Genomic DNA, 22,402 nt, shown 5'->3' with positions numbered 1-22,402 from the left:
ACAGGGCTGACACAGAGAGACAAACAACCATTCACATTCACACCTACGGTCAACTTAGAGTCACCAGTTAACCTAACCTGGATGTCTTTGGACTGTGGGGGAAACCGGAGCACCCGGAGGAAACCCACGCAGACACAGGGAGAACATGCAAACTCCACACAGAAAGGCCCTTGTTGGCCACTGGGTTTGAACCCAGGACCTTCTTGCTGTGAGGCGACAGTGCTAACCACTATACCACTGTGCCACCCCCCTCCAATATCATAAAAAAATTAAAATTAAAAAGCAATTCACATCACTGTTTCAGATTCACATTTCAGATTACACTTTAGAGTATTTAAAAAGAGGTAGCCTATCATTTGTTGAATAATTATTTGTAAATGAACTAATATATTCCAGGGTTCTAAAAGTATACTGAATATTTATGATGTATAACTTTGAAAAGAATGAATATTGTAGAATTATGTCAGTATCAGCAGCCGAGTTACAGTGCCTTGGAAAAGTATTCCCCTTGGTGTTTGTCCTGTTTTGTCACATTACAAGCTGGAATTAAAATGGATTTTTGCAGGGTTAGCACCATTTGATTTACACAACATGCCGACCACTTTAAAGGTGCACATTGTTTTTTTTATTGTGACACAAACAATAATTAAGATGAAAAAACAGAAATCTGGAGTGTGCATAGGTATTCACCCCCTTTTGTATGAAACCCCTAAATAAGAGCTGGTCCACCCAATTCACTTCATAAGTCCCATAATCAGTTGATTAAGATCCACCTGTCTGCAATCAGAGTGTCACATGATCAGTCACATGATGTCTGTATAAATCAACCTGGTCTGGAAGGACCCTGACTCTGCTACACTACTAAGCAAGCAACATAAAAGCCAAGGAGCCTCCAAACAGGTCAGAGACAAAGTTGTGGAGAAGTATAGCTCAGGGTTGGGTTATAAAAAGTATCCCAAACTTTGAATATCCCAGGGAGCACCATTAAATCCATTATAGCAAAATGGAAAGAATATGGCACCACTACAAACCTGACAAGAGAAGGCCGCCCACCAAAACTCACAGACCGGGCAAGAAGGGCATTAATCAGAGATGCAAAAAAGACACTATTGATAACGCTGAGGGAGCTGCAAAGATCCACAGCGGAGATGGGAGTATCTATCCATAGGACCACTTTAAGCCATACACTCCACAGAGCGGGGCTTTATGGAAGAGTGGCCAGAAAAAAGTCATTGCTTAAGAAAACATGTTTGGAGTTTGCCCAGTAACATGTGGCAGACTTCCCAAACACATGGAAGAAGATTCTCTGGTCAAATGAGACTAAAATTGATCTCTTTGGCCATCATAGGAAATGCCATGTGTGGCGCAAACCCAACACCCTGAGAACACCATCCCTACAATGAAACATGGTGGTGGCAGCATCATGCTGTGGGGATGTTTTTCATCTGCAGGGACAGGAAAGCTGGTCAGGACTGAAAGATGGATGGCACTAAATACAGGCCAATGCTGGAGGAAAACCTGATTGAGTCGGCCAGAGGTTTCAGACTGGGACGAAGGTTCACGGTCCAGCAGGACAATGACCCTAAACATACTGCTAAAGCTACAAAGTGGTTTAAAGGGACACATTTAAATGTCTTGGAATGGCCTAATCAAAGCCCAGACCTCAATCCAATCAAGAATCTGTAGGATAACTTGAAGATTGCTGTACACCAACACAACTTGAAGGAGTTGGAGCAGTTTTGCCTTGAGGAATGGGCAAAAATCCCAGTGGCTAGATGTGCTAAGCTAATAGAGACATACCCCAAGAGACTTGCAGCTGTAATTGTAGTAAGAAGTATTGACTTTTGAATACTTATGCACACTCCAGATTTCTGTTTGTTTTGTCATCTTAATGTAACACTTAAAAAAAAACAATGTGCAGGTTTTAAAATGGTTGGCATGTTGTGTAAATCAAGTCAAGTAAACTTTATTGTCAAATATGCTCTACATGCTCGACATACAGCACAGATGAAATTTCAGTCCTCTCTGACCCACGCTGCAAACAGGCAATGCAATAAATAAAAACAGAATAATTGAAAAAACAAACAATATAAACAGTATAAACACTAGATAAGAACTAGACAGACTAAACACTCAAGCAATATAAACACTCTAGATAAGAACTAGACAGACTAAACACTCAAACACTCTAGATGAGAACTAGACAGACTAAACACTCAAACAATATAAACAGTATAAACACTAGATAAGAACTACACAGACTAAACACAAACAATATAAACAGTATAAACACTCTAGATAAGAACTAGACATAGACTAAACACTCAAACAATATAAACAGTATAAACACTAGATAAGAACTACACAGACTAAACACAAACAATATAAACAGTATAAACACTCTAGATAAGAACTAGACATAGACTAAACACTCAAACAATATAAACAGTATAAACACTAGATAAGAACTAGACAGACTAAAAACTCAAGCAATATAAACACTAAGAACTAGACAGACTAAACACTCAATATAAACACTCTAGATAAGAACTAGACATAGACTAAACACTCAAACAATATATACAGTATAAACACTAGATAGGAACTACACATACTAAACACTCAAACAAACAATATAAACAGTATAAATACTCGATAAGAACTAGACATAGACTAAACACTCAAACAGTATAAACACTCGATAAGAACTAGACATAGACTAAACACTCAAACAATATAAACAGTATAAACACTAGATAAGAACTAGACAGACTAAACACAAACAATAAACAGTATAAACACTCTAGATAAGAACTAGACATAGACTAAACACTCAAACAATATAAACAGTATAAACACTAGATAAGAACTACACAGACTAAACACAAACAATATAAACAGTATAAACACTCTAGATAAGAACTAGACATAGACTAAACACTCAAACAATATAAACAGTATAAACACTAGATAAGAACTACACAGACTAAACACAAACAATATAAACAGTATAAACACTCTAGATAAGAACTAGACATAGACTAAACACTCAAACAATATAAACAGTATAAACACTAGATAAGAACTAGACAGACTAAAAACTCAAGCAATATAAACACTAAGAACTAGACAGACTAAACACTCAATATAAACACTCTAGATAAGAACTAGACATAGACTAAACACTCAAACAATATATACAGTATAAACACTAGATAGGAACTACACATACTAAACACTCAAACAAACAATATAAACAGTATAAATACTCGATAAGAACTAGACATAGACTAAACACTCAAACAGTATAAACACTCGATAAGAACTAGACATAGACTAAACACTCAAACAATATAAACAGTATAAACACTAGATAAGAACTAGACAGACTAAACACTCAAACAATGTAAACAGTATAAACACTCTAGATAAGAACTAGACATAGACTAAACACTCAAACAATATAAACACTAGATAAGAACTAGACATAGACTAAACACTCAAACAATATAAACAGTATAAACACTAGATAAGAACTAGACATAGACTAAACACTCAAACAATATAAACACTAGATAAGAACTAGACAGACTAAACACTCAAACAAACAATATAAACAGTATAAACACTAGATAAGAACTAGACATGGACTAAACACTCAAACAATATAAACAGTATAAACACTAGATAAGAACTAGACAGACTAAACACTCAAACAATATAAACAGTATAAACACTAGATGAGAACTAGACAGACTAAACACTCAAACAAACAATATAAACAGTATAAAAACTCTAGATAAGAACTAGACATAGACTAAACACTCAAACAATATAAACAGTATAAACACTAGATAAGAATTAGACATAGACTAAACTCTCATATTATATATACACGTAAATTGCTGCATTCAAATAGTGCAACCGTCCAGAAATCCATTTTAATTCTGGGTTGTAATCCAACAAAACAGGAGGGGGCGAATACTTTTGCAAGGCACTGTATCGGCAGTGGGACGAATCCATTGCGCGCTGTTCAGAGGGGTGTAGCTGGAGGATGGGTTGTTGCTATGCGGCCGCCATGTTGGAATATTCAATTCCTGAGGAAGTGTGGGGGGGATGAGTGTGAGTCGGGAATGCTGGAGAAGCGCAAACGGGATTCCGGTTTTTTTTTTTTTTGGATTTAATCACTGATTTTATCCTCGTATCAGCTTGAGAGGACAACGGGGTGACTGAAGAGTGGCTGGATGAGAAGGAAAAGCGGGTAAGGAGAGGATATTTTTCGGGGGAAGCCCGTGAAAAGTGGTGGAGTTCATGTGTGGATTTTGGGAAACGGCACCGCTGTTGTTATTTTGTGGTAATTAAACGCTGTTGGTGTAACACTGCGGAACCTCAGCAGAGGGGTTTAAACAGACAGACAGAGAGACAGGCAGCGAGCGAGGAGTTTGTGCTGTGTTGTGTTCAGGTGTCGGGCTGTGTGGATGGAGGTGTGGACGGGGGGTTTGGGGGGTTTATGGTGTGTTTGGTCGGTAAATTTGTCGTTTGGAAATGACCGTTACACTGAGGAGAATTGAACCGGGCGCGTGCTTAGTCATTCAGAGCGACGTCATTCGAGTCCTTTCCCGAGCCCAGTGTTGTCGCTTCAGGTCAGAATGGTCGCTGGGTGAAAGTTAGACCATCTCTCTCTCTCTCTCTCTCTCTCCCCCTCTACAGCTGTTGGTTTCAGATTTGTTCCCTCTCTCCTCGGAAAGCCGCCTGCTTTTCCCAGGGCCGCTGTATTTTTAGCCTTAAGCGTTCAGTCAATGTATATTTCATACCTGGAATAAAGCTGTTTCCTCCTGTCCCATTAACTAAAAGTATCCTGGTTATTAAATAGCTCCACTGGCCACAATGTCAACACAGAAGGTCCATTTCCATCCTGAGATTCTCACCTACCCCTTGTTTTTTTTTTTTAAAGACCTTATTTACACCTGGTATAATGACAGTTTTATCCAGGCGTCCGACCAGAGAGTTCTGCGCATGCGCACTTCACTTTTATTTATTTGCGCACATTTTTTTTTTCGCGGTGCGGGTTCCATCAAATCCTGCGCTCTGATTGGCTGGCGAGCGGGTCGCTCGTTCACAATAGCAACAAACGGTAGAATTTTAAAATCAACTTTTTTTTTTATAAGATTATCAAAGAGTCATAAATTTTTGCCAGCATTTCTCAGGAGAATAGCATTAGTTTTACAGCATGGATAGTGATAAGGACAGTGTTCACAGCGAAAGCGAGTTTTACTACCCTGAGGAAGGAGAAATAAAATAAAACATTTCAGAAGAAAGATAAAAACCTCTAACTTGCTAACAGTTTGATCTCATTAGTTAATGAGGCCCATTTTGGACCATGTTATCCTAATACATAATATAGGTAAATAATATTATATTTTACCTAATACATAATATTAGGTAAAAACTTTAAACCAGTACAATCTCTTCTTCAAAGTTTCACCAGATGGCTTTATTTATGCAATATAAAGGTCATAATAGTGTATAACTTTGGTCGAGCAAAAACATGGCTGAATCCTGAATGACTCAATTTTGTATAAATAGGGGACTACAGTACATAGGCGGCAAAATATAGTTGTTTTCCTGCCATGGAAGTGCACTTGTATACCGAGGAGGAAGCCATTTGCATTACAGCCGTGAATGAGGATTCAAAATGGCATTAATTTTACAGCATGGACAGCGATAACGACAGTGTTCACAGCAAAAGCGAGTTTTACTACCCTGAGGAAGACAAAATAAAATAAAACATTTCAGGAGAAAGTTAAAAACTGTAATTTGCTAACACCGAATAAAAACATGGCTGAATTCTGAATGACTCCTATTTGTATAAATAGGGGACTACAGTACATAGGCGGCAAAATGTAGGTTTATTTTTTCCTACCATGGAAGTGCACTTGTATACCAAGGAGGAAGCAATTTGCATTACAGCCGTGAATGAGGATTCAAAATGGCGGCTCAGCTCGGTTTTCCCTTTCGGGCGCTCTCGTTTTCTGTTAGAATTTGGGGAAAAAAATAAATATATTATTTACCAGCTTAAGGTCGGTCCGTATGGTGAAATACCATGACCTCGGCCTTAAATACTGACCTCGGCTCAGAGGGCCTCGCTCAGTACTTTCAAGACCTTGGTCACGGTACTTCACGATACAGACCTTACAGCTGATAAATAAATAAATTTTTTTTTTCTTTGTCCAGCACTGTTAACAGGTCAGGGGTCCTTACTGATCCACACATGTCATATTAAAGTGCATATCCTGGACCAATTTCGTTTTTATTTATTTATTTATTTATTTATTTATTTATATATGAAAGTATGTCCCTTTACACACTCATCCAGAAGGGTAATTTTGCACAAGGCCATCTGTCTACAGCAGAAAAAAAATAAAAGAACAAAACGCATCTAGAAAAATCCCAAGGGAGTCTGGAGCCAGATTCGTGACGTCACGTGCGGATCTGCCAGCAGGCTGCGAGAGCTTGCATGGATTCAGTGCACAGCCTGTGTAGAGCAAGTTTAGCAGTGAGTGAGTTTGCATTGAAATATGGAATTGTCGCCTGAGCTTCTAAACCCATGGATTCATGTATCGATGCTCATCTATCTATTGTTACATAAATCATATTTTTTTCTAATTACTATTATGTATTTATATACTTCTTCATTTAGAAGAGTACTGGCTACTGTAGGAGAAAGATTTCATAAGCTACACGCATGTAATTGGCTAAGCAGGGTTGTATATACATTTAATGTGTTTGACTGACAGGTCCCAAGATCTCAAGCCCTGACACACACATCCTTTGATACATGTGAAGTAAGTGTATTATCGCCCAGCACTTTCGTGCTGTTTACTTTTGTGTGTCAATAAATAACATCATCCGTATATCACACAAACACAGGAACACCTAATTTAGAGTATAGTCTCTCTTCTTTCTTACCCTGGCAACAGTCGACTTGTGAATTGCCGATTTTCTTGGTCTTTTTCTCGGCTTTGCTTTGGTCCTCGACTTTTTCCGAGTGCCTCGCGCGAAGCGCTCCCATTTCTCTCTCGTTGTCCGGTCTTTTGGAAAACGATGAGTACTAATCCCATCAAGATTGGTGTTGCTACACCCTCCTACGATACATCTGTTAACCATTTTAATAATTACGTGATAACGTTGAAGAAATTTGCAGAAAACCAGGTCGTTTTCTCATAAACAAACCAGCGCTGACGTAGGATTCAGAGGGAGGCGTCCCGCATGCGACGTCACGAAAAGGAAATCCAAATGGCAAGTTTTTTCAGAGGCGGACCAATTCACCTCAGATGGCTTGATTTCAACTGAATTTTTCTGGTATTGCGCAAGGTAAAAAAATTGCACAAAATGCAAAATGTGACAGATATTTGACCAAAGTTTAATATAAAATAGGAGAATTACATTGATCTTGCTCCTGAATTTACCCGTGATATGCACTTTAAAGCTAGACTGCCTTTCAGATTTTTCAAGTGTAGGTTATTAAAAAGGATTTTTCCCCAACACCCAGTTATTTTTGTTTAGTGGACTGAAAGCTACTGAATTCGAATCACAGACTTAATTGTATTTTTTTTTAATCGAACAATTAATGAATTTAAGGTAGGGGTGTGCAAAAATATCGATACGGCGATATATCGCGATACTTTGTCTTCTGATTCAATATCGATACTCAAAATTTGAATATCGATATTTTTTCAAATAATTAAATCATGTTTCAGACGGGTTGTAAATCCAGTACGACTTCCGCACCTCCGCTCCGCAAGGTGTCGCTGTGCCGCTCCCTCACTGCAAGGCACTCTTCGTCTTCTCTTTTTTCCCCGGCGGTTGCAGTGAGGGAAAAAAACAAGCAAGCATGGCTGTTAACGTAAACCTAGAGACGCTGCCGAACTTTAAGGCAGATGTTTGGAGGCACTTTGGATTCCAAAGGAAAGGAGAAAAAAACAGTGAGCCGGTGTTCTGTAAAGTTATCCTACCTCTTGGATTTGTCCTACCAAGCCTACTGCGCATGCGCGAAATCCAGGAGGGTAGGAAAATTCAACAGTAGTTTTGTCCTACCGATCAGCTGGGCTGATAGAAAATCGGTGAGTATTTCACGCATTTGCCGATTTTTATGTTTTGTGTGTATTGGTTGAGTCTTTGGCCGAGTCAAATAATTTGTAATGCCTTGTTTTGAATAATAAACCGGTCTGTATGAGAACTTGCTAATTCATGTGTTCTGCGCATGCGCAGTAGGCTTCGCGCATGCGCAGTAGGAGACTAAGATGCACACTGCACTTTTCAATGTGTTTCAGACAGTGTGTTGTTCCTGCAAAATAAGCACAAGTTAAATGTTCTCCGGTATATGTTCTCAAGTTTACAAAGAACAAATTGATATTAGTGTTAGCACTGAAATGTATGTGCAGTCTGCAGTGCAAGTTTTAAGTTTTCATAAAGCGATTTGATTCTGCTTGTTAAGCAGCACTGATGTATCCATGCTTACAGAAAAGTTGATAATACTAGCACAGAAATGGGAATTTTCTGTATGTTGTAGTGAAGCAACTCTTGGTTTTGCCAGCAGTGGAATAGAGACAAATATATGTCTGGCAAGAGTGTGTAGTTATGTATGTGAAATGTAATTTTACAGTGGTCAATAAATTCTGATTTTCTTCAGTGACACAGATATCGTGATGTGGTTGAAATTTCTTGCAATATATCGATTTTCGCAGAATCGCTGTACCGTGATATTATCGTTATCGTGGGCAAAATATCGCCATAGTATCGTATCGTGAGGTATCTGGTGATACCCAGCCCTAATTTAAGGTCACATGACCTGTACTGCTGTTCATAGATTGCTACCTCTCTTCTCAGTCTCGCCTCCAATGGGAGCGGTCGCCAAACTAGAGCGTGACGTAATATTGCGCATGCACATAAAATTGGTTGGCAAGAACCATTCACAATAGCTGACAAAGTTGCATCATCACCTAGTTTTCATGGCGATTTATCGCAGTATGCAAGTTTGTTGCCAGCTGATGCTAAGCAAAGATATGCAGCAAAGCTTCTGTACAACAGTGGCACCAAAGTTTTGCCTGATCCTTATGCAGTTACGGACAAATAGGACCCAAATCCAAGCACCTGGCCTGACCTGACTTTTGGCGATATCTACTGTATGTGATTGACCCGCCTTCAGTATACACAAAAGAATCAATGAACGCCTACAAGTCTCTTGATGCATACAAGTGTTAATTATTCAGTTGTTTTATTGAAATACTCATTTATATTTGCTTTTTGTGCCTAATAATTAGGGATGTCCCGATCCGATCACGTGATCGGAAATCGGGCCCGATCACGTGGTTTCAGACTCGATCGGAATCGGGCATTGCCTCCCGATCAGGGATCGGATATATATCTATATAATATATTCTCATTTTTAACATCAATAGCTATGCGTTGGCACAGAGTGAGACCAGACCTCTTGTCTCAACACAGCAACATCAACACGTGCGGCATGACATCACTTTGTAGCGGAGACGCTATTGGTTATTGGCTGCCTGTTGCCGGCGAAGTTGAACACGGAAGCAGTTCGAAGCGGAAAGCAAAGCATGTCTGCGGTGTGGCAGTATTTCAAAGTTGATGACAACATTGCCATAGCAAACTGTGAAATATGTAAAGTTGGAATATCAAGGGGTGGACAGGAAAGGGCCGCATTTAATACAACAAACCTGATACGGCACCTGAAAAACAAACACCCGACACAATACAGCGAGTTTTTAGTGCTGTTGCAAACGTGTTGGATGACAAAAACAGGCTCAAACCTGAAAGGGTAGAAATGCTTGTTTTCATCAAGAAAAACGTTCATTTCCTTAATTGAAATTACTGTACACCACTGTGAGATGCGTTCTTAAAAGCAAATTACTGGCACTGTGGCAGTTTTATTATTATTATTTTTATTTGTTTACATTCCTGCCAGGTATTTTAAGGTTATGTTTTTAATTTGTTATTTATTGTTCAAACTACCTCACGTAAGTGCTCTGTTTGCTAACGGAGTTGTTGGATGTTAAAATAAGGTGTTAAATTAAAAAAAATGAGGAACATCCTGGATCCATTTCTTTCCTCGTCTTTATTATTTTTTATGGATTATAAGAAGTATCGGATCGGGACTCGGTATCGGCAGATACTCAAAATCAAATGATCGGTATCGGATCGGAGGGCAAAAAAACCTGATCGGGACATCCCTACTAATAATAAAAAGACAAAGATTAAATGGGCACAGTATAATCTTTGAAACATAAGTTAATGTTGTTGCTTCACACGCACACACCAAAGATATACAGTACAGTACTAAACTTAAGCAAGTTCTACATTTAGAATGCACAAGCAATGTTTTAAATCCAGGCTATGCTATTTATCTTCAAATACCTATCGTGAAAAGTTTGACCAATCTTCTAATGTCAAATATTTATACTGTAAAAAGTACATAAATTTGCCACGAGTGCGTTTGCGGAAATCGTACTCGTGTACTGCGTACAAATCAGCTGTTCGTGCGTTTTTACTCATCTTTTGGCTGATATCTAAGCAATGTCAGAGCACAACAAATTATTTCTGATGAGGAAATTTGATCTAATATCATAATATTAAACTGCAAAACAAAATAATAAAAAATCATGTGTCTTACCAGATGTAAAGTGTCGAAAGGTTCCCGCTTGTCATGCTTAATGGCTGCGATCCAAAACTTTCGGCGAGCTTCAGGTTTTTTTTGGTATACGGTAAAAGCTCTTGGGATCATTCTTGTCAAATCTGCACGTGCAGCCGATAACACGACACTACCATAATTAATTAATGACCCGATAACTCCGATCGGCCATTTGTAAATAGCCTCTTGCCAACCAAAACATCACGTGACCGTTTCGTGACGTCACGGCGAACGCTCCCATACCCTTTTCCATAACTTCATGGTGTGGCTCATCAGTTTTATCCCTCTATAATTACTGCAGCTCTGTACATCTCCTTTATTCTTGTATATTTTTTAAAAATCGAACAATTCATGAATTTAAGGCCACGTGGCCCTAAATTCTCTGCTATTTTTTCCTGCTTCACCATGACCCAATTCAAGATACTACTTCATCCCCCCCAATTTCCGGTTGAGAGTACGCCGTGCGCATTCTGGCTGCTGCTTCTCGCCGGAGCTTTTTATGATAAGATAAGATAGCCTTTTATTATCCCACAAGGGGAAATTTACATTGTTACATCAGCAAAATTAGATAAAGAGAAAAAGACAAGGCAGTGAAGGAGTAGTGCAAAAGTACCAAGTATACAAAAAAGGATATATAAATAAAGAAATAAACTACAAATATAGAGATAAAAAAATTAACAAATTTGCATAAATTAACAGATTTACGGATATACAGTTAGCATAAGTGCATTACAAAGGTGGAATTGCACGTGTAAGTATTGCACAGGTCGTATTACCAGTATTACCCAGGTAGTATTGCACAAGTAAGTACGTAGGTATATTGCACAAGAGCCATTTTAACCATGTGTAGCTAGCAGTTTTATTTTCTCTTTTGTTTTTCTTTTTTGTGTTTGTGTAGTTTGTTTGTTTGTTTGTTTGTTTTTGTTTGAGTGTTTTTGTCCGCCGGTTGTGGTGTAGCTCCGGACCCAGTTTTGGGCGTCGGTTCTCTCCAGGCCTTGGTTCGCTGTGGATGATGCCTGTGCTCCTCGCTATGGACTGCAGTGAGCTCGTTGCTCTTTTAACATCGTGGTTGTCCAGCGCTCTGTGCAGCAGTGCTTTAGTATTTGGTGTGATGTTCCGAGCGATGTATCGCGGTGGCTGTGCAGGCGGTTTGGGACATTCCAGCACTCTGCGTGGCGGTGCGTCTGTGCTCGCTTTTTGGATCCATGGTGTGGTGTTCCGAGTGATTTTGCCCGGCGGTGTCACGGCGGCTGTGCTGGCGGTGTGGGACTTATTTCTGTGCGCCTTTTGGTGGGACTGTGGCTGTTACACCATACAAATTTGAAACAGGAGCAAAAAATGGAGGACGTGAGTGTGCGAATGAAACGTGAAAGACCGACTACAGTAATGGAAAGTGAGAAGAAAAGACATTATGTTGCGAAGGAAAGGAAACGCAGGACCAAACTAATAAATATCGGCAGTCAGCGAGCACCTCGGTGTGATCAGCTGTTCATTTAGTGACAGAATGATGCGTCAGTGCACGGTCAAAGGTAAACCTGTAGATGGCAGTAATGCAACACTGTGGATGCCAGCTGCTGTAAAACCCAAAAGAAGAAGATAAACCTGCCGCACAAGCCCTGTGTCTGAAATCACTCCTTACTCACTATATAGGGCGCTATATAGTGGGGACGCTATTTTATAGTGCTGTCTGAAATGATAGTGAGGATTATTTACACCCTATATAGTGCACTTAAAGTATCCCACAATGCATCATGAAAAGTAGTGTCCAACGACGGTCACTAACCAAAGCAGTATATCACATCATGCATTGCGGTCACGCTGAATGAAATCAAATTAAAAACCTCAAATTTGATTGAATAAAAGGCAGCGGCAAAGAAGAAAATATTCAGCCTTTTATTTAAAAAAACTGAAAGATGCAGGTACTTTGTATTGATTAATGTGAGAAATATGCTGAGTATAATATGGATTTATCACAAAAATACATGCATATATTTATTATTTTGAAAACCCACCAGCCAACTGATCTGACGCGTTTTAATTGTGCGACAGTAAGGACGTAAATACCAGCGCGACGGACTAGTGTCCAAAAGTGTGTGTGGTTTCCCCCCCCCATTTTACCAATAAGCTCTCTATATAGTAACTCCCTATATAGGGAGTAGAGAGTAGTGAATGAGTGAGTGATTTTGGACACGAGGAAGGACTTCCTCTGTCCACTTGACTGCACAAAGCAAGCGTTTTCATGTGCATTATTTGCTCGGGGATCCCCTCAAATTAAATAACTTCCCAGCCACAGAATGGCCTGTGTCTTCCTTCCTTCCTATCCATCCATCCATCCATCCTTATTCCACAAAATTGAGTTGTACATGAGCTGATAGCTGATGAGGCCCATGGTGCCAAGTCGACTATGAGCCATGTACAACCAGATTGAGTAGAATAACTGCCTTATTCTATCCACATTCACTGGACTTTGAGAAACGGAGCATTTTTATTTTGTGCAAATACGATAAAAACTTTATGCAAAATGTCCAACAAAATCACTTCCGCTTAATATAAACAAACTGGCGAAATGACAGTAGCAGTTTGTGACAAGTGCTATAATAATAATTCTTGAAAAATAAAAAGATACTTTTTATTCCATGTTTTGTTGGGGTTTTGTTTTCGAGTAGGGTTTTTATTTTGTCCTCGGTTAGTTCAGCAACACGCTCCGCCATTTTGTGTGATTTTGGATCATAAAGTCTGCTGGAAACCTCATGTAGGATACATACGAGCAAAACTGGCAAAGTGCTCGGCAATTCTGTGGAAAACAAAACATATTCTTGATTGCAAATCTTTGCGTACTCTATATTACTCGTTATTTTTGCCATATCTGATTTACTGTGTCGAAGTCTGGGGAAACACCTACAAAACCACTCTGCAGCCGATATGTGCATTACAGAAAAGAGCAATAAGGACAATAAACAAAACAGGATACAGAGATCACACAAACTCATTATTCATAAAATCACACATGTTGAAATTTATGGATCTGGTCAAATTCAGAACAGCACAAATAATGTACAAAGCGAGAAATAATCTATTGCCAAAAAATATACAAGGAATGTTTAGTAAGAGAGAGGGGGGATATAATCTAAGGGGAGACCTACATTTTAAAAAAACAAAGGTTCGAACAAATATGAAAAACGTGCGTATGGAGCTGTGGGGTGACTTTATGGAACAGACTGGAGACAAAACCAAGTGCAAATATAAATCTGTTTAAAAAAAGGTACAAAAAATATTTTTAAACAAGTATATAGAAGAGGAAGTATGTTAACGGAGGATGATGAGGGATAAATAGAATAGGGTTGATTGTTATATTAGAACTAACTTAGTATATGGTATATATTTATTTATGGGCATAGTTTATATCTTCATATTTACAGGGATAGGTATGTAGTAGATATTTATTTTTGTAATTATATATTTATATAGATATGGTATATAGTGTGTGTGTTTTTTATATATATATATATATATATATATATATATATATATATATATATATATATATATATATATTTTTTTTTTTTTTTTTTGTAATTATATATTTATATGGATATTTATGAAGTGTATATATGGTATGTAGTATATATTTATTTTTGTAATTATATATTTATATAGATATTCATGAAGTGTATATATATTTTTATAGGTGTATTAATGTAGTTTGTATTTCGGGGTAGTTAAAAAGGGGTGGGAAATTAAAGTATTGTACTTCTTCCTACTCCTTTTTCGAACAATGTGCTGTGTTTTGTAATGTCTTAGTTCTTTGTAATTTTATTTTATTTTTTTCAATTTCTTGTTTTCTTTCTTTTGTATGTACAAATACAACCCCAAATCCAAAAAAGTTGGGACAAAGTACAAATTGTAAATAAAAATGGAATGCAATGATGTGGAAGTTTCAAAATTCCATATTTTATTCAGAATAGACCATAGATGACACATCAAATGTTTAAACTGAGAAAATGTATCATTTAAAGAGAAAAAATAGGTGATTTTAAATTTCATGACAACAACACATCTCAAAAAAGTTGGGACAAGGCCATGTTTACCACTGTGAGACATCCCCTTTTCTCTTTACAACAGTCTGTAAACGTCTGGGGACTGAGGGGACAAGTTGCTCAAGTTTAGGGATAGGAATGTTAACCCATTCTTGTCTAATGTAGGATTCTAGTTGCTCAACTGTCTTAGGTCTTTTTTGTCGTATCTTCCGTTTTATGATGCGCCAAATGTTTTCTATGGGTGAAAGATCTGGACTGCAGGATGGCCAGTTCAGTACCCGGACCCTTCTTCTACGCAGCCATGATGCTGTAATTGATGCAATATATGGTTTGGCATTGTCATGTTGGAAAATGCAAGGTCTTCCCTGAAAGAGACGTCGTCTGGATGGGAGCATATGTTGCTCTAGAACCTGGATATACCTTTCAGCATTGATGGTGTCTTTCCAGATGTGTAAGCTGCCCATGCCACACGCACTAATGCAACCCCATACCATCAGAGATGCAGGCTTCTGAACTGAGCGCTGATAACAACTTGGGTCGTCCTTCTCCTCTTTAGTCCGAATGACACGGCGTCCCTGATTTCCATAAAGAACTTCAAATTTTGATTCGTCTGACCACAGAACAGTTTTCCACTTTGCCACAGTCCATTTTAAATGAGCCTTGGCCCAGAGAAGACGTCTGCGCTTCTGGATCATGTTTAGATACGGCTTCTTCTTTGAACTATAGAGTTTTAGCTGGCAACGGCGGATGGCACGGTGAATTGTGTTCACAGATAATGTTCTCTGGAAATATTCCTGAGCCCATTTTGTGATTTCCAATACAGAAGCATGCCTGTATGTGATGCAGTGCCGTCTAAGGGCCCGAAGATCACGGGCACCCAGTATGGTTTTCTGGCCTTGACCCTTACGCACAGAGATTCTTCCAGATTCTCTGAATCTTTTGATGATATTATGCACTGTAGATGATGATATGTTCAAACTCTTTGCAATTTTACACTGTCGAACTCCTTTCTGATATTGCTCCACTATTTGTCGGCACAGAATTAAGGCCTCTGCATGCTCTTGCGACAAGGCTTTCGCAGATAGCTTTTCGCAGGCAGTTGTAATTTATCATTGAGCGGGGAGTAATAGGCGTGCGTGATGTTATTCACCGGCGCAACGCAAGGGGGTGCGAAGTCGCTAGGAGTAGTTGGTGGGTGTGGTTAGTGGAGTGTTTATCCTCCGGTTACTTATAATGACTAGAACTTTTTTTTTATTTTTATAATGACTAGAACTGGAGTCGTATAGATGTACGTACTTCCTCAATCAACCGCTCTTCGTGCTGCTCCATCTTCGCTCGTGTTTTTAAAAATGCCGGTCGTGAAAACAAACCAAACCGGGAAAGTAGGGAAGCGGAAGTGTGTGTACAGAGGATGTAGAGTGGACCAATCAGAGCCCTCTTGTCTGCGGCGCTGTCTGCGAGGCTTCTGCGGTGGTCACAATTTTTGGGAGGTGCGCGCAGAGCGTCTGCGAAGGTGGGGGGGGGCTACGCAGACGCTGTCTGCGACGCTATCTGCGAGGACTGGGTTGTCAGCATAAATTGGCCTTTAGGGGGATCGGTGATCCTCTTCCCATCTTTACTTCTGAGAGCCGCTGCCACTCCAAGATGCTCTTTTTATACCCAGTCATGTTAATGACCTATTGCCAGTTGACCTAAGGAGTTGCAATTTGGTCCTCCAGCTGTTCCTTTTTTGTACCTTTAACTTTTCCAGCCTCTTATTGCCCCTGTCCCAACTTTTTTGAGATGTGTTGCTGTCATGAAATTTTAAATGAGCCAATATTTGGCATGAAATTTCAAAGTGTCTCACTTTTGACATTTGATATGTTGTCTATGTTTATTGTGAATACAATATCAGTTTTTGAGATTTGTAAATTATTGCATTCCGTATTTATTTACAATTTGTACTTTGTCCCAAATTTTTTGGAATCGGGGTTGTAGTTACATTTTTTTTTATATATGTTCGAAATAAAAATACATTCATTCATTCATTTTGTTTTTCTCTACTCACGATATATTAGCTGATAGCCTGGTAGTAGAGTAGCCAGTCAGAGCGCACGACTGTTCATATCCAGTGAATGTGGATAGAGTAAATAGGCTTACAGTCTGGATAACCAGAGATCTAGTTCACTCAAAATGTAAATGCTTGTGGCTTAAAATTTTACTTGGAGACAATTTCAGATACGAATGAAATGTGCAGGCATGAATGGAGTCTCGGATTAATCATAGTTTTTCACTAAATCGCATGGTCCCTGGAGATAGCAGAATATTTATGGTGTTTATTTGGGGCTAGGTACTTGGGGCGTGTAGCCTAAAGGAAAGGATAAGGACTTGTCTGGAGACTGCATCCTTCAGGTTGCGCTGATTATAAGTGATCAGGAAGAGGGTTTTGTTTACAACAGGAAGCCTAAATGAGTGGTGTGTGTGGTAGTGCAGTAAGTGGTGCACTTTACTCTGAATGGTTCAGCTCCCTCACTGCGTCCCTCAGGATGCTTCATGAAGACGCCTTTTTCCTTCCAGCAGCCGTGGCAACTATGCGTGAGAGAGAGAGAGAGAGAGAGAGACGGAAAGGGAGTGTGTTAATGCAATTGACTCAGATCTTCCTAACACAGCTGAAGTAATTCTGTGTTTCTGAGTTCAGGTCTCGTCTTGTCATGGTTTCATTTTTTTCAATGAAAGTGCTGAGCAAATAAGCGCCACAGTGTTTATCATAGGGCACAGCCCCACGTCCATGAACCAGAGCTTTAAACTTTAACCACACATCCGTGCCTGGCAGAAGTGTTTTATTTCCTGCAGTAAAGTGCCCCCCCCCCCCCCCCCCCAGAGTGTAAAAGCTTTCTTTCCCGCTTCTATTGCTGTCTGGGTGTAATTTAAAAACTTAGTGACTCACTCCAAGATTAAGCTAATCCTCCAGTTGTTTTCTATTTATAGTGTTTTTTGTTGTCACTGTATTGCCTGGAAATTCTGTTGAGTACCATTTCAAAGTCCTGACATAAGCACATCATAAATGAACATGCTGTGAATCATTCCAGATTGCCACACAGTCTGTTGATGTAATTATCATCTCCTCATTCAGCTTCCTCACAAGACACAAACTGCAAACACAGAATAAGGCTTGATGTGAAAGTGTCCGACTGTCAATACGGGGCAAAGAATTATAATTATAATCTGCTGAGTTAAGATTGCAGAGCTTTCCTTAAGGTATATGGGCTCTGAAAGGACTGTTCTATCCACTGTACGTGTGGGTGGTAAGCTCAAGCGACCATTTGGACACATTTCCCTGTATTGGGAAAAGAAAAGAGCCTGTTCACTCGAGGTGAGGAATACAAGACTGTGCAAAATATTTACGGATGTATCAGTCAAGTGGATTTGTAAATTAATTTGTATAATATATGTATAATCTGGGCGGCACGGTGGTGTAGTGGTTAGCGCTGTCGCCTCACAGCAAGAAGGTCTGGGTTCGAGCCCCGTGCCCACGTGGGTTTCCCTCACAGTCCAAAGACATGCAGGTTAGGTTAACTGGTGACTCTAAATTGATCGTAGGTGTGAATGTGAGTGTGAATGGTTGTCTGTGTCTATGTGTCAGCCCTGTGATGACCTGGCGACTTGTCCAGGGTGTACCCCGCTTTTCGCCTGTAGTCAGCTGGGATAGGCTCCAGCTTGCCTGCGGCCCTGTAGAACAGGATAAAGTGGCTAGAGATGATGAGATGAGATGTATAATCTGTCTTTGCAGAGATGGGACTTTTTTTTTTTTTGCAGAGCGAAGAATTTGTGGCTGTGTTTTATCAGCGTAGTTGCATGGGTCTGATGGAAGATGGACACGTTGCTAGGAACTCCAATGTCCTATCACTCCATTGTTTGAACTCCATCAAAACAGCTTTGGCTAGAATTTCTCATGTCTGTCATCTCCTAGGACTTTGTATAACCAACCATTTTGGTCAAAACGCCGCCCTTGGTATGCACATCTTGTGGGTTTTTTTTTTTTTAAATAAATTGTTAGAAATGGGGGTACAGGAGGAGTCCATTTCTGTCCCCCAAGGTACAATCTACACTAATGTACCCCCGACGGATCATTATTGGACTTCAAGGTAACCATGTGTACCTTTTTAAGGGCCAAAAGGGTACATATGTTCCCAAGCAGTATATAAAGGGTACAAATAAGTACCTTAGAGCAGGGGTTCTCAACCTTTTCTACTTTAAGGCCCACCTATTCATGCTTGTAATGAGTCGGGGCCCATTAAAAAAAAAAAAAAGATCCCCTATTATTTTGGTTCATCTATTCTATTAGAACCTAATAACCTATTGTAAAGTGTATTAATGGGATGCAACATCACTCCCTGTTACAGATGGGAGCACAGGAATTAAATGAATACAATAAAAAAAAAACTGTTTTTAATTGTAGGTATTGTATTTAAAACTGTATGGATGTGTCAGAAGCCAACATAAAATGATGCATGCAGGGCATTCTAGGTCAAAAGGGATTAATGATCCAAAAGTGGAGTCTGGGTGATTAACACAAGAACTCATTGCCATGTTTGTCTACAGCAAATAAGCAAGTTATTAAAACCAAGAAGTGGATATAGAAACCACTCAATGGGATAGATCCTTACAGGCTAACAAAGAAGGACATTTCCTGTGAGTTGGAAAATTATCCATTTGTTGAGTTCCCCGACATCCCAAACTACCTGGTGCTGCAGACATCGTTCTACACGGACAAACTGATGAAAACCTGGAAGAGCATGAAGGAGTACAACTTTTTATATATGGCTGGGTTAAAGGTCCCATGGCATGAAATTTTCACTTTCTGAGGTTTTTTAACGTTAAAATGAGTTTCTCTGACCTTCTTACGTCACCCCAGTGGCTAGAAATTTCATAATGTGTAAACCAAACTATGCCCAACATTTGAGAATCGCGCGTCAAAACGGCGCGTTGATGAACTCTTCCCTTGCCTACGTCAGCAAGGGAGATGATCCCCACGCCCCCCCTCTGGATTCCCACCCACTGTATGGATTGCCCGCCCAGCTCAAAAGTTGCCACCAAACATGGAAGTTGCGCTGTACATGGATGTGACAACACAGAAAGGAGTCTGTTTTTACTGCCGACGGGAGAGCCCCTGAAGACGCAGTGGCTTAATTTTATTTACTCCAATAATACGCCGTCGAGTCTACCTAAGACGGTGTATGTTTGTCGGAAGCATTTTCCTGATGAATGTTTCCACAACTTGGGACAGTACAGGGCAGGTTTTGCACATCAACTGTCACTGAAGCCTGGGTCCGTACCAAGCATCCCTGCCACATCAGCCACAAACACCGAACAAGTAAGTGTATAACTGTTAAGTCGTTTTGCCGTGTTTTAAAATCGGTGCCACGTTAGCCTTGCAATGGCTACATTAGCTGTGCAGCTAACCACTTCCTGCAGTTAGCCAGGTACTCTGCGCTACAAAACCAAAAAGCATGCAGCATGCTCTGTTAAACTGAGTTTAGTCTGGAAATTGACTGTAACTTATAAGCTTATGTTTTGCCGTGTTTTAAAATCGGTGCCATGTTAGCCTTGCAATGGCTACATTAGCTGTGCAGCTAACCGCTTCCTGCAGTTAGCCAGGTACTCTGCTACAAAACCAAAAAGCATGCAGCATGCTCTGTCATAATAGCCAATCAAAACAGTTTTTACAAAGACACCCACATTTTTTTTTTTAAGTCACTCGTTGATTTTATTTGTTTGTTTGTTCAGTAAAAACCCAAACATTTGTTGAATTTATTTTATTTCCTCGCGTCGCACCTTAATGACGTCAGCGCGCGGTATTTTTCCCTTCGCGGTTTGTTCCTTCTCTCTCGCCATAGTAAGACACCCACATCCGCTTGTTCTGACCCACTGGAGGTAGCGTCACAGTGCTGTTAGCCAATCAGAGGTAACACGTTTACATGTCATGAATATTAATGATAAGACCCGCCCCCACCCTCTACCCTTCCCCGCCTCCTGCTTCTCATTAGCAAAACGACGCACTGGGAAAAGCGCTGAAATGGGGCTTTCTCCGAGGAGGCTATATCTACGTGCCGAGGGTTGATTTCAAGAAAGGCTGCGGATATAACATCCGGAAACCTCCACGAGCCCGTTTAAAGCATCAACAAACCACCATGCCATGGGACCTTTAAAGAGCTGGGGATCAGGGCGCTACAAAATAGACGGTGGTAGACGGATCTAAGTGCAGGAAGAATGTTTTTTAGCAGGTGTGATATTTACGCAAACGAAAGCAAAACAGAAAGCAGAGTATTTAAGCAGCGTTTATAAACATGGTTAGAAACAAACATGACCGTGATAATGATAAGACTTTGCAAAGCCTCTGTGAAAACAGCGTCCGTATCTGTGTGTGCTGATTGCGCTCAAATCAGTATCAAGTGTTTCCCATAACGACTGGGTCCCAAATGTGCACACAACACGCTCAGTGGGTGTGCGCGGCCATTCAAGGCTCCAGCGCGCAAAGGTGTGACAGTCAACTGTTCACCTGATGTGTGACCACAACTTTTAGCTCACATGTATATCGCCACCAAAATGCCTCATTTTCATCAATAACGCATCGCAAGCTGTTGTGTGACCGTAGATTAATGAGGCGGATGTAACGTCGGCTGCAACCCAGCAATTGTACCCTACTACTACTACTTTTGGCTGCTCCTGATTAGAGGTCGCCACAGCAGATCTTTTGTCTCCATTGCTCCCTGTCCTCCAAATCCTTCTCTACCACACCTGCCACTTTCATGTCCTCTCTCACCACATCCATGCATCTCCTCTTTGGCCTTCTTTGTTTCCGTGTGCCTGGCAGCTCCATCCTCAACATTCTCCTTCCCACATGCTCTGCATCTCTTCTCAGGATGTGCCCAATACCATCTCAGTCTCATCTCTCTTAGCTTAATTCCCAAGCTCTCCACATGTGCTGTCCCTCTGATGTGCTCGTTCCTTATCCTGTCCAGCCTTGTCACTCCCATCGCAAACCTTAACATCCTCAACTCCGCCACCTCCAACTTTGCCTCCTGTCCCTTCATTAAGGGTACGGTCTCCAATCCATACATCACAGCTGGTCTCACGACTGTCTTATACATCTTACCTTTCACTTTTGCTGGGACTTTCCGATCACAAATGACTCCTGAAATCCTTCTCCAACTGCTCCACCCTGCCTGCACTCTCTTTCTCACCGCACTATCGCAGCCGCCATTTTCCTGCGCAGTTGACCCCAGGTACTTGAATTCACCAACTTTCTTTACGTCTACTCCTTGCATCTTCACTACACTCTCATCCCCATTCTCATTTAATGCACATGTATTCTGTTTTGCTCCTGCTCACCTTCATTCCTCTTCGTTCCAATGCATACCTCCATCTCTCCAAACCCAGCTCAACCTCCTTTCTACTTTCACCACAAATCACAATATCATCCACAAACATCGTGTTCCATGTAGGGATGGCGAAAACTAAAAAAAATCTTGACCTATGAGTTAAAACAGGGATGCAAACGGCGCACCTTTTAGCGGATGCCGCCTTTTTCACGGCTGAATCGTGCGAAGATCCGTTTTTGTTTTTTTTTAGGGGGGGCGTTGGAGTGTCTGAGTAATTTCATCAGAGTAAATTC

At 40.2% G+C, this 22,402-nt stretch overlaps 1 protein-coding gene across 2 annotated transcripts in view; it reads left to right on the top strand.

Annotated features, from left to right (window-relative positions):
- The first annotated feature begins 4,116 nt into the window (after positions 1–4,116).
- The window catches only part of ptk2aa (protein tyrosine kinase 2aa), a 336,131-nt gene continuing 317,845 nt past the window's right edge, over positions 4,117–22,402 (top strand). For both annotated transcript variants that reach the window (XM_060942653.1, XM_060942652.1), the window contains exon 1: positions 4,117–4,261. The gene's annotated coding sequence lies outside the window, so the exon portion shown is untranslated. The remainder of the gene's footprint in view (positions 4,262–22,402) is intronic.

Source organism: Neoarius graeffei, chromosome 16 (genome assembly GCF_027579695.1).
Source record: "Neoarius graeffei isolate fNeoGra1 chromosome 16, fNeoGra1.pri, whole genome shotgun sequence".
Classification (NCBI taxonomy): Eukaryota; Metazoa; Chordata; class Actinopteri; order Siluriformes; family Ariidae; genus Neoarius; species Neoarius graeffei.
Note: the sequence above shows the minus strand (reverse complement) of the source record. Positions and strands in the feature narration are given on the sequence as shown.